This window comes from Tenrec ecaudatus, chromosome 10 (genome assembly GCF_050624435.1).
Source record: "Tenrec ecaudatus isolate mTenEca1 chromosome 10, mTenEca1.hap1, whole genome shotgun sequence".
Classification (NCBI taxonomy): Eukaryota; Metazoa; Chordata; class Mammalia; order Afrosoricida; family Tenrecidae; genus Tenrec; species Tenrec ecaudatus.
In genome coordinates this window covers 39,167,758-39,178,390 of record NC_134539.1, presented here as the reverse complement: position 1 = coordinate 39,178,390, position 10,633 = coordinate 39,167,758, and positions in this window count along the sequence as shown.

The window sequence follows — 10,633 nt, the reverse complement described above, 5'->3', positions numbered from 1 at the left end:
TGACCCCATAGCTGTTAGAGGTCTTTTAAACACCCTCTTAACTCTGGGACCCAAAGAATTCATGGAACAGACATGTGGACTTAGGTTCCACAACCGCCTCCCGCCACACACACACCCCACCTCACCCCACTGGATGTGGAAGGGAGTCCCTCGCGGGTACTCCCTTTAGGAGACTGGCCTTTGGGCAAGTGTGAGGGCGGATGCTTTTGTTCCTTTGGAGCAGACACATCCCCTTCGTTTTGTTTCTGCGGGCGCCCTCTTGTGGCGTGGTCGGGTATTTCTCCTAATGATGCTGATTAAGCCCACCTGGGTCTTGATGGTGCCCATGAACCTATAGTCCGGCTCTCCCAGAAATCCTGTGAGTTGCAAGATATCCTTTACCAATCCCTTTCTGCTAACCTAGCTAAAGTAGATTTCATTATTTGGAATTAAGAGCCTTGACTCACACAACTTGCTATTTTCAAACAATAAACAAGAACAACAGAATTAAATTATTGCCTCAAAATCATTCAAAAAATGACATTTAGATTAATGAGGAAAATGTTAAAAATGGAAATGAAAAAACAAGCACGCAGTAGAAGACAAAGCCATGACATAAACCTTAAGAAGTTCACCTTAAAGAAACTAACCACACGGACTACAGTGAACAAACTAATTGCAAAGGACCCACCACTTGATATAAAACTCATTGTCACCACGTCGACTCCATTGCAGAGGGACCCCATGAGGGTCATACTATGCCCTACAGTAGACATAGGACCTAGTAGAACTGCTCCGGGGGGGTTCTGAGACGGGAAACCTCCATGAGAGCAGAATGTCTCGTCTTCTTCCTGTGGAGCAGTCAGTTTAGAACTGCTGTCTTAGCAGCCCAAGGCATAACCCACTCACTGCACCAGCAGGCTTCCTATCACTTGCTATGGAAAGATCAAAAACATGTCTAGGAGACATGGGAAACCTATCCAGTTAAACAATTTCACGACATGAAAAGAGAAACCGACTTACCCAGGAGAGGCACAGCTATTCCTAGTTTTCAGCTCAAGCTGGAATTGCTGTCTGAACACTTCACAATGAGTACACTCTGTGATGGGACTCAGGATAACGGCCAGTGGTACCCATCAATTTTAGACAATGGCCTTCAGCCAAGTGACAAGGCATCACACCAAAAACTTGCAGGCGTTGCTATTGACTTTCAACGATTCCAGCAGGAGAGATGGAAGCACATTTCATGAGCCTGTCAGTTCTCTGCGAGTTTGACTTCATCCAGTAGGTGGACCACGTGTTCTTCATGCAATCCTCTCTCACGATTTCTTTCAGGTGAACACTCATTAAGTATTTTGCGAGCCTTTGTTAAATATTTTACACTCCTTGGTGGTGGACTAGTGGTCTACAGGGATGAACAAACAATGTATGGTCAAGAGAAACCCAGGCTGCTTTTCAGTTTCCAGTAACGTATATTCGAAATGAAGAAATGGGAAAGCCAGAGTGAACCAACTCAGGCATCACTTCAATGTACACATTTAGGCCCTTAAGGCTCTGAACATACACGGAGCAATAACTCATTTAGTGATAACACTCAAACTCACACACACACACACAGAGGCTATCCCCCCAAAATTGATTTTTTTTCAGAGCTGTGAATTAAAATTTTTTTACAAAACAATCTTATCACCTTCAAAGTACTCTCCATTACACTTAATACAGTTGTCAAATCTGCGATTCCATTCTTGGAAACATTTTCAAACTCAGCTGTTTGGATGGCTGACAGCACCTTCCTCATTTATGTCTTCGCCTCTCCTAAGCCATCAAATTGCTGTCCTTTCATGTCCGTTTTCATTCTCAGAAACAAAAACAAGTCTCACAGAGCAAGGTCAGGTGAATAAGGTGTGTGGGGCAAGGCAGACATGATGGTTTTTTCCAAAAACCGGCACACTGCATTAGCAGGTGAACTGTAGTGGCAAACCAGTCATTGTCTGCCACAAATCAGACCTTCTTTGTTGCACACTGTCACACAGGCTTTTCCTAACCTCTAAACAGAAAGCTTGATTAACAGTCTGACCTGATGGAATGAAATCCAAATGCAGTATGAGTCGACATTTCTGTCCATTCGGGAAGTTGATGGATGTCAGAATGGGGTTTGTCATCCATCAACATTTCACCTTTATTGAAATGAGAAAACCACTCATATATGAGTTTTTCCCATAGCGCTGTCCTTGTAAGCTGTGTTCAACAACACAACAATTCCTGTAGCATTTTTCACGAGCAGGAAACAAAATTTCACAGCTGCACGCTAATCTCTTAAGTTGGCCATCACACACACACACACACACACACACACACACACACACACACACACACCCTCCAAAACCGAGGTTCGAGCAAAACTGCTTTTATGAAAAAATTCCCTGTGACCACAGAGAAACTTCCTAGGTGACGCCGCTGTGTGCACTAACTCAGAGCAAGTTGCCTGATACTTGCCTACTAGGGAAAATGTGTACTATGAAAACTCCATTCTCCTCAGAGCAATTCCAGTTTTAGTGCCCACCCCCGTGTGTGTGTGTGTGTGTGTGTGTGTACACGAGGGGGTAACCCCCCAAAAAAACACCCTGAAAAAAGTTCCACTGGGCAGACAGGTTTTCAGCACGGCTTCCAGGCTAACATGGGTAAGAACATGCAAACCCGCCTTGATCCTCACCGGTGCAGGAGCAGGCAGCATTTCTTCTGTTGTGCATTAGGTAGCCAGGAGTCAAACGTAACAAGGGAGTGGATGGCGGAGGGTCCAGCAGGGTTTCATTCTATTGGACACAGGCTTACGATGAGTTGAAACTGATTTGATGCCAACTAAAAGAACGACATTCCTGATCACAGCAGCTAATGAGTAAGAAGGTGATTTACTCCATTTCACGGAGATGGATGCATACGCTCTTCTTCCTGACCATGATTATTAGCTAATAGGGCCACTCTGCTTTGGTTATGTCTAATTCAAGAAAGCGAAACGACAGCGTCTGGGGATGTATAAAGGGATGCTTGTCCTTTGCTCTTTCCTCTCTGTCTGCAGTGTTCTGGTCCAGCCCCACCCCCACAGCCACAGAGCAAAGGCGCAAGGCATAAATGGGCCCACAGCAAGGTTGTCCCTTATCTCAGCTCAGTATCCACCTCTCTCTCTCTCTCTCTTTCGCCTCACAGCAGGAAGCACTCGCTGCGTGCCCAGCTCTGTTCACATCTTCCCTATTTATCTTCGCTTCTCCCCAGACAGTCTCAGAGATAAAGAGACTGCCTTTCCTGGCAACCTACTTACAAGACTCTTCCTTGCCTCTATTGTAGCCCTTGGAAGATATTTAAAAGAAAAAAAAGCATGCCAAAAGTGCCCCCTGAGGATGGTGGAACATGTTCCAGGAAGCCTCGGAGTTTCTGAGAATAGCTAGTTATTAATAGAATTCATAGCCCTGACTAATAATGGGTATGTTGATCTATTTGGAGATGACAGTTGCGAAGTGCGCTGGGGGAAGGGGCTGGTGCAGCCTAGCAGAGTAAAGACAAATCAGACTTCTAAGGCACAGGGGAGGGAGAGGCGAAGAGGAGAGAGAGGAGGGGGGAGGAGGGAAGTGGAACCTTCTCACCCCACTCGAGGGTGCTCAGAGGACTTTAGGAGGCATGGAGATGACCAGTGCTCTCTTTTCAAGTGCCCTGTGACCATCCTCCGTTTCCCTCCCGTCTGCCTTCCACTAGCTTTGTCTACACAAAGTCTTTGTGCAGTTGCAGATCTGTGTCCACTTGTCTTTGCTTCTTTGTATTTGATGGAAACCAAGCAAAGGGGGCCCGTTCACATCTGGGTCACCATGAGTGGACAGGGGTGGGGGTGGAGGGTGTCTGGGGTGGTGATCTGTGGGCCTGACTGAAATGATTCAGTGAAATGAGACTGAAATGATCTTAGTAACAGAAGCCCCCCTGGGGACTTCCCCCAGTTTTGGGGAAGACACTGGACCTTGTGCAGGGTCTGAAACGGAAGCTGTAACTCTTTATGGGAGTGGAAAACCCTGTCTTTCTCCCAAGGAGTAGCTAGTGGTTTTGAACTGCTGACCTTGCGGATTGAAGCCCACATGTAACCATTACGCCACCAGGGCATATGCTTACTGATAATTTTGTGGAGCCCTGGTGGAGTGGTTGGTTACACCCTAACCGTCAGGTCAACTGTTCAAACCCCCTGGCTGCTATGCAGGAAAAAGATGAAGCTTCCTGAGCCTGTAAAGCTCGCTAGACCTGGAGACCCCAGGGAGCAGGTCTACTCTGCCCTACAAGGTGACTATGAGTCAGGATCGACTTGACGGCAGTGGGTTTGGGTTTGGTCTTAATGAGAATCTTGCTTCCCCTTGCCATCACACTGGACTTGAAGCCCCAGGGACAGTTTCCCATAGAGGTCCGTGTGCGAGAGAACCCTCCGAGCGACAGTCCATCTGGGGGCTGGGGGAAGAGAGGGTACTGGGACAGGACTGGCCAGTTAACTTTCCCACAGGAAGAGCAAGAGCGCAGCAAGGGCTACCTGTTTGCTATCTCATTCCATCCCAGCATGTAATTAAATCATAATGATAAAAGTGACAGCTGTTGATTCTTTCCACTTTTTTCAAGGGCAGCTTTTTAATTTCTTTCTGGGATCCAAGGGGTTCTGTTCTGATGTGGCAAATGTCCCAAAGAAAGGTCACTAGAATGAGGGCAGCCCAGCAATAGGACTCGGCAGGTAGGAGTCAGATGCCCACCCACCTCCACCACACTCCAAAGCACCTTCCGGGAGCCAGGGTATCTGCTATCTGGCCATGGTCCTCTGCATGCAGCCTCCTGCTAGGGACCATCAATGGCTCGGATGCTCCCCTCCCCTGGCTCCCTACCATAGAGATCACTTGCTCCAGCCGCTTACTCACACCTCCATCTGGCAGGCAGCAGGGGCTGAGCACACCCCGGAGTCACAGGGAGCCACAGGGAGCAAGCATGATCGGTGCAGGCCACCGCCCTGTGTCCCAGATGGAATGGTGCTGAAGCAGGGCTGCTTGTGCAGTCAGCTCATCTTTCCACCTGTCAGGTTGGCTCTCCCACCACTCAGTCTGTTTCGGAAGTGCGGGTCCCCGGCCTTGCCTCATTCACTTCTCACCCTTTAGTCCCCCGTGTTTTACTCAAATTATACCGTTGTTTTCTTTATTCTACTCAAACCTGATCCTACCTCCCCCCATGCCTGTCTATGGATAAATCAAATTATATTCTGTTTACTGTCACAGGAAAAAAGAGCCCTAGCGTCCAGGTAGGTTACTCCTTGGGCTGCTAACCTAAAGGTCAGTAGTTCAAAACCACTGGCTGCTTGCTCTGTGGGAGAAAGATGAAGGTTTCTCTTCTGTAAGATTTACCATTTCAGAAACCCACTGAGCCAGTTCTATTCTGTCCCGTGGGGTCACTAGGAACCAGAACTGACTGCATGGCGGTGAGTTTGGAATTTAGAATAACAGGAATTCAGTCTTTTAAAAAGTATCCCCCCAAAGACCCTCACTGTCATCAAGTTGATGCCATCTCATAGTGACTCTGCAGGATAGTGGTTTCAACCTTCCTCATGCTGCGACCCTTTCATGCAGTTCCTCATGTTGTGGTGCCCCCCCCCAACCATAGAATTATTTCATGCTACCTCATCACTGCCATTTTTCTACTGTTCTGAATCGTCATGTAAATATCTGATAATGCAGGATGCACTTTCACTGTTACAAATTGAACGTAATTAAAGCATAGTAATCAATCACAAAACAATATGTAATTATTATTATTTTTTATTTTTATTTTTTAGGCAATATGTAATTATATATTGTGAAATATTTATGTGTTTTCTGATGGCCTTAGGCAACCCCTGTGAAAGGGTCATTCAACCCCTAAAGGGGTCACAACCCACAGGTTGAGAACCGCTGCTATAGGACAAGGTAGAACTGCCCCTGTGGCTTTCCAAGCCTGGAGCCTTGGTGGAGTAGTGGGTTGACCTGCTAAGAGCAAGGTAGGTGGTTTGAAACCACCAGCTGCACTACTCCATGGGAGAAAGATGAGGCTTTCTGTTCTCATGAAGAGTGACAGTCTCAGAAACCTTCAAGGGAAGATCTACCCAGTCCTTGAGGGTTGATATGAGTCAGAATCGACTTGATGTCAGTGAAGTTGGGTTGTTTTTTGTTTGTTTGTTTATATTTGCTTTTTGCGAGGCATTTTGCTTAATCCTTTGGTTCCCTGTCCAATCCAATCCCTCAGCACGGTTGTCAGGTAAACTTTATTATGAGTTTTTCCGTGCTGAGAAAAGCAAGGCTAGGAAGCTTAGCGAGCTTGCTCAATGTCACAGAGTAGGAGGCTCAGAGTTGAAATTTGAAAACAGTTCCATCTGACTTCAAAGTGCAACATTTGAAAATGCATGCTTGTACTTGTTGATTTTGTTGGCAGTCAGGGGTGAGGCAACCATAGCAAAGCACACTCCAGTGCGACAGTTCCATTTAGTGATGCTGATGCTGTCCGTAGACTCCTGTGTTCCTTCTTGCCCTCCGTGCTGAGTTGTTGTTACCCTGTTAGCATGAATCCACGGCCCCTCGAGAGTCCTTGTCTGCTAAGATTTGCTGTTGTCAATTTCATCCCATATAAAATGACGGTAAGGTTCAAGGCAGACATCTTTTTTTCACTCCAAAAATAACCAAACTCACTGCCACCGAGTTGATGCTGATTCGCAGCAACCCTCTAGGACCGGGCAGAACAGCCCCGTGAGTGTCCGCGACTGTAACTCCTTGAGGGAGTAGAAAGACAAGGCTTTCTTTATGGAGCAGCAGTGGTTTCCAACTGCTGGCCTTGGGGTCAGCAGCCTAACTTATACCCACTACACCACCAGGTATCGTTTGGCTTTAAGAAGCAAAGTCCAAATGCGTAACGACTAAATTGCATTGATTCTCTAAGAAAATGTCTGATTAGCTCTCCAGACGGGCAGAAAGTGGAGGCTCCGTGACTCCGTGCTTCGTTTTGTGCTGAGCTGGTAGCTCTGAGGTGGACCGTCGATTGATGGACCGTCGGCTGGCGTAGCTTGCTGGCTGCCTGCTGTATCACAGTTAAAACTCTGAGCACCCCACTTTCAGAAGGCGATGGAAGACGCCGAAAGCCCCAGATCCATTTATAACAGCCCCACCTGGACTTACCCTCCAATGAATTCCTTCTGACCGTTGACCAAAGGGCTAAGAACAGACTTGCCCTTAGGCAGTGCGCTGGAAGGGATTACCTCCACTCCCTCCAGCTGGCCAGGTTGGAGCAGGCTCCCTGAAGGCCTTGTGTGGGAATGCCCTTGATGGAGGTTGTTTTACTGGGGGTGGAATAGTCATGAGTGTGGCCCTATTAGTCATGCCCCGACTTCCTTGGTTGGAAGGCCCTGGGCCAATCATGTAAACTCCTTTATCTAGCTTAATGTGTATGTCCCATTCCCATTTAGCAGTTCCACCTTTAACCAGGATGTGTCGATCTGTCTCCAATCATGAATATGTGACAGTCTCCTTTGTGCTCCATGTCTCATTTAAGTAACATGACCACCATCCTTGGATGCCATTAGGACTTTGTGCTAATGTCTCCCTCCTCTGGATCTTTGTCTTGTCTAAGACTTCATAAGTGTTCATCTTAAATGATATTTGAAATCTGGAACCTATTTTGTACCTTCAAACACTGACCCTCACCAACCTGGGCCTTCTCGCTGGCCTTCCAGGAGATTCTAATGGTGGATCTGGTCAGCTTAGCATTCTTCCTTCCTAAAGAGACTGTAGTGGGTTACTTGTTGGGATGTTAATCACAAGGTCAGCAGTTTGAATCCACAAGCCATTGGGAGAAAGATGAGGCTTTCTACACCCCCAAAGAATTACAGTCACAGAAACCCACAGACGAGGTTCCAACCTGTCTTACCGTGTCACTGTGAGTTGGCATGGCCTGGGTGGCAGTGAGTGAAGGAGACCTGAGGCAGGTCGAAGTGTATGAAAAGTGCAAAGGGAGAAGAGGGGGTGGTGGGTGTAGAACCCTTCAATTTCTCCCAGCCACGCTAGCGTTTGAGGATTCCTATGTCAGAGCCAATAGATAACCATTCCAACAGTCCTCCCCAAAGGGAAGCATTTCGTGGATAATCTGTTTCTTAAATTATTGTTTAAGCCATGCCTTTAATCTGAAACCAGGGAATATGTGTCAAAAACACACCGTTTGGGGTGAAAAGACCACAGGCTATCCCACTTGGAAGTTGCCCTTCACTGGACAAATGAGCATTTCAAAGTCCCGGGTTGGGGTGAGTGTCACAGGCTAACCAGTGGGGACAAAAAGATTAGAAAGTCAAATTACCTTGTGGCATCTACGAAAGAGCAGAGATCTGCAGGACAGACCTTCAAGGGGACATGCCATAGGAAGCAGTGTCCTGCTATTTACAAAGTCAAATTTATCTTACCCCCAAACGGGTGTCTGTTTCTTGGGGCAAGGGTTCTGGTTTGGGCAGTTTGTGAAGTCATATGGTTTTTATGAGCCACTTCTCTCTCTCTCTCTCTCTCTCTCTCTCTCTCTCTCTCTCTCTCTCTCTCACACACACACACACACACACACACACACACACACACACACACACACACACACACCGCCTCCCATCTCCCTTTTAGTGGGTGTGTGGGCAGCTTGGGGCCAAGCTGGAATTCTAAAATTCAAACTAGCGATGTATTGAGGGCATCTGAGATACCTGGCATCATTACTTGGGCATGTGGGCAACTCTCTTCTTCTTAGACTGAGTGCCGCGTTAGTATTGGAACTGCCATGTTAAGTGACTTAGCAGTCACACGTGTCCTTGCTGTGCACGTCCTTTAAGCCAATTGATCCCGGTCTTTTAGGAGGAGTAAGTTTGCGATCTGAAAGACAACTGGGGTCTGGATCTCGCAGGTTTCCGGTGAAGGTGACTTTACAAGGTCACGCTGCCTATCCGCCCCCGTTAGTGTTCGTTACGCTCCCTTCGAGGCTTTTTTTCTACAACCTGTGAGTTCTCCATATACTTGCTTGCTTCTGGGGTAATTTCATTTTTACGGCCATTATTTCCTCTGCATTCCGTACATGAGCCCCAACAGACCTATTTCAGTCCCCGTCCTTCCACTTATTAATTAATAGCACGACCTTGGGAAAGATACTAGGTCTCCCTCAGCTCATCGAAATGCCAACTTGCTGATACGGTGGGCACTGCAGGGGAGCTGTTTTATGTGAAAGGTCCAGGCAGGTGCCCTGCGCGAAGCTGGTCCTCAATAAACAGGAAAGGGCTTCCCTGGGCAAGGTTTCCCAGCCGTAAGGGCACAGCTGGGACCAGAGCCTCATTTTCTGATTCTCAAACGTGTATGTGCAATCTCATATGCACGTCTTCACCCACTCACCCCAGAAGCAGTGTCTTATCTGTTCTCGGGGGGGGGGGGCGGGACTATGGATTTTCAAAGCACTCTCATGGAGATGATCTTATTTGCCCTTGGCCACAACATGCAGAAATGGTGTTCCCAGGTTCACTTCCCACTCAGGGAAGTGGGGCTCAATCAAGCTGACTTCAGTCAGGCCCATGGCTAGTCAGGGCCAGGCATAGGCCTACTGTCTCTTTCCATGAGTGCACAATGCCTGTCCACCTGATGGCCAAGCCTTTCATGAAAGGGTGGAGGAGGGGGGCAGGAGATACCATGCTGGGCGTCACAAATGACATAAGTCAACAACAACCCTGATTAGATAGTGAGGGACAAAATCGGACTTTGAGAGGATTGAGCAAAAGGCAAAGAGAGAAAAGACTGACATGGCAATAAACAAGTCGACGTGGGGGAATATGGGAAACAGGGATTGGCTTCTACCGCAGAGGGCACTGTAACCCTTTCCTGCCGCTCACTGCTGGCTGCTCAGAAAATTCTGAAATTCTACAGCCCATTCATTGCATCCAGTCCTGCTGCGTCCTGAGACAAGGATCACTGCCAGTTCTTCTCCGCAGTTCACCTTTCATTTGCTCTCTGGATGCAAACAAAGGGAGGTCGGGGTTGTAAGACCTAGAATTTGGAAGCTCTTAAACGTACTTCTCCTGGATACTGGACGATATCCTGGATACTCGAAGATGGGCAAGCACAGGAGTCTTCCTGGAGTACACAGGAGTCCGGACTTATGATCTTTGAAGTGTCCAACAATCACCACCAAGAGGAGGAGGGTGATTATTGAGTAAATGAATCAATAAATATATGATTCACTACTTCCTCTATCTGCTGGGCCAAATGGCTGTTGTCACTGGGCTTGATTCTGGTGCTTTAGAACCTTAGAGCCCTGGTGGCAACGCAGCTTATGTGTTGGGCTGTGAAACTCAAGGTTAACAGTTCAAATCCACAAGCCGCCCCTCAGGAGAAAGTTAAGGGTTTCTACTCCTGTTAAGAGTTACACTTCTGGATTTGATTTTTAGAGCTATTTATACTCCCAGATTCTAGGCTCTTAAAAGCCTAACACATCTCTCTCACACAGAGGCATTTAATACCTTTATTCCATGAATGTGCTAAAATCCATTGAACTGCATACTTTAAAGAGGTGAGTGCGTATGGTATACAATGACGGCTCATTAACCTTGCTACTT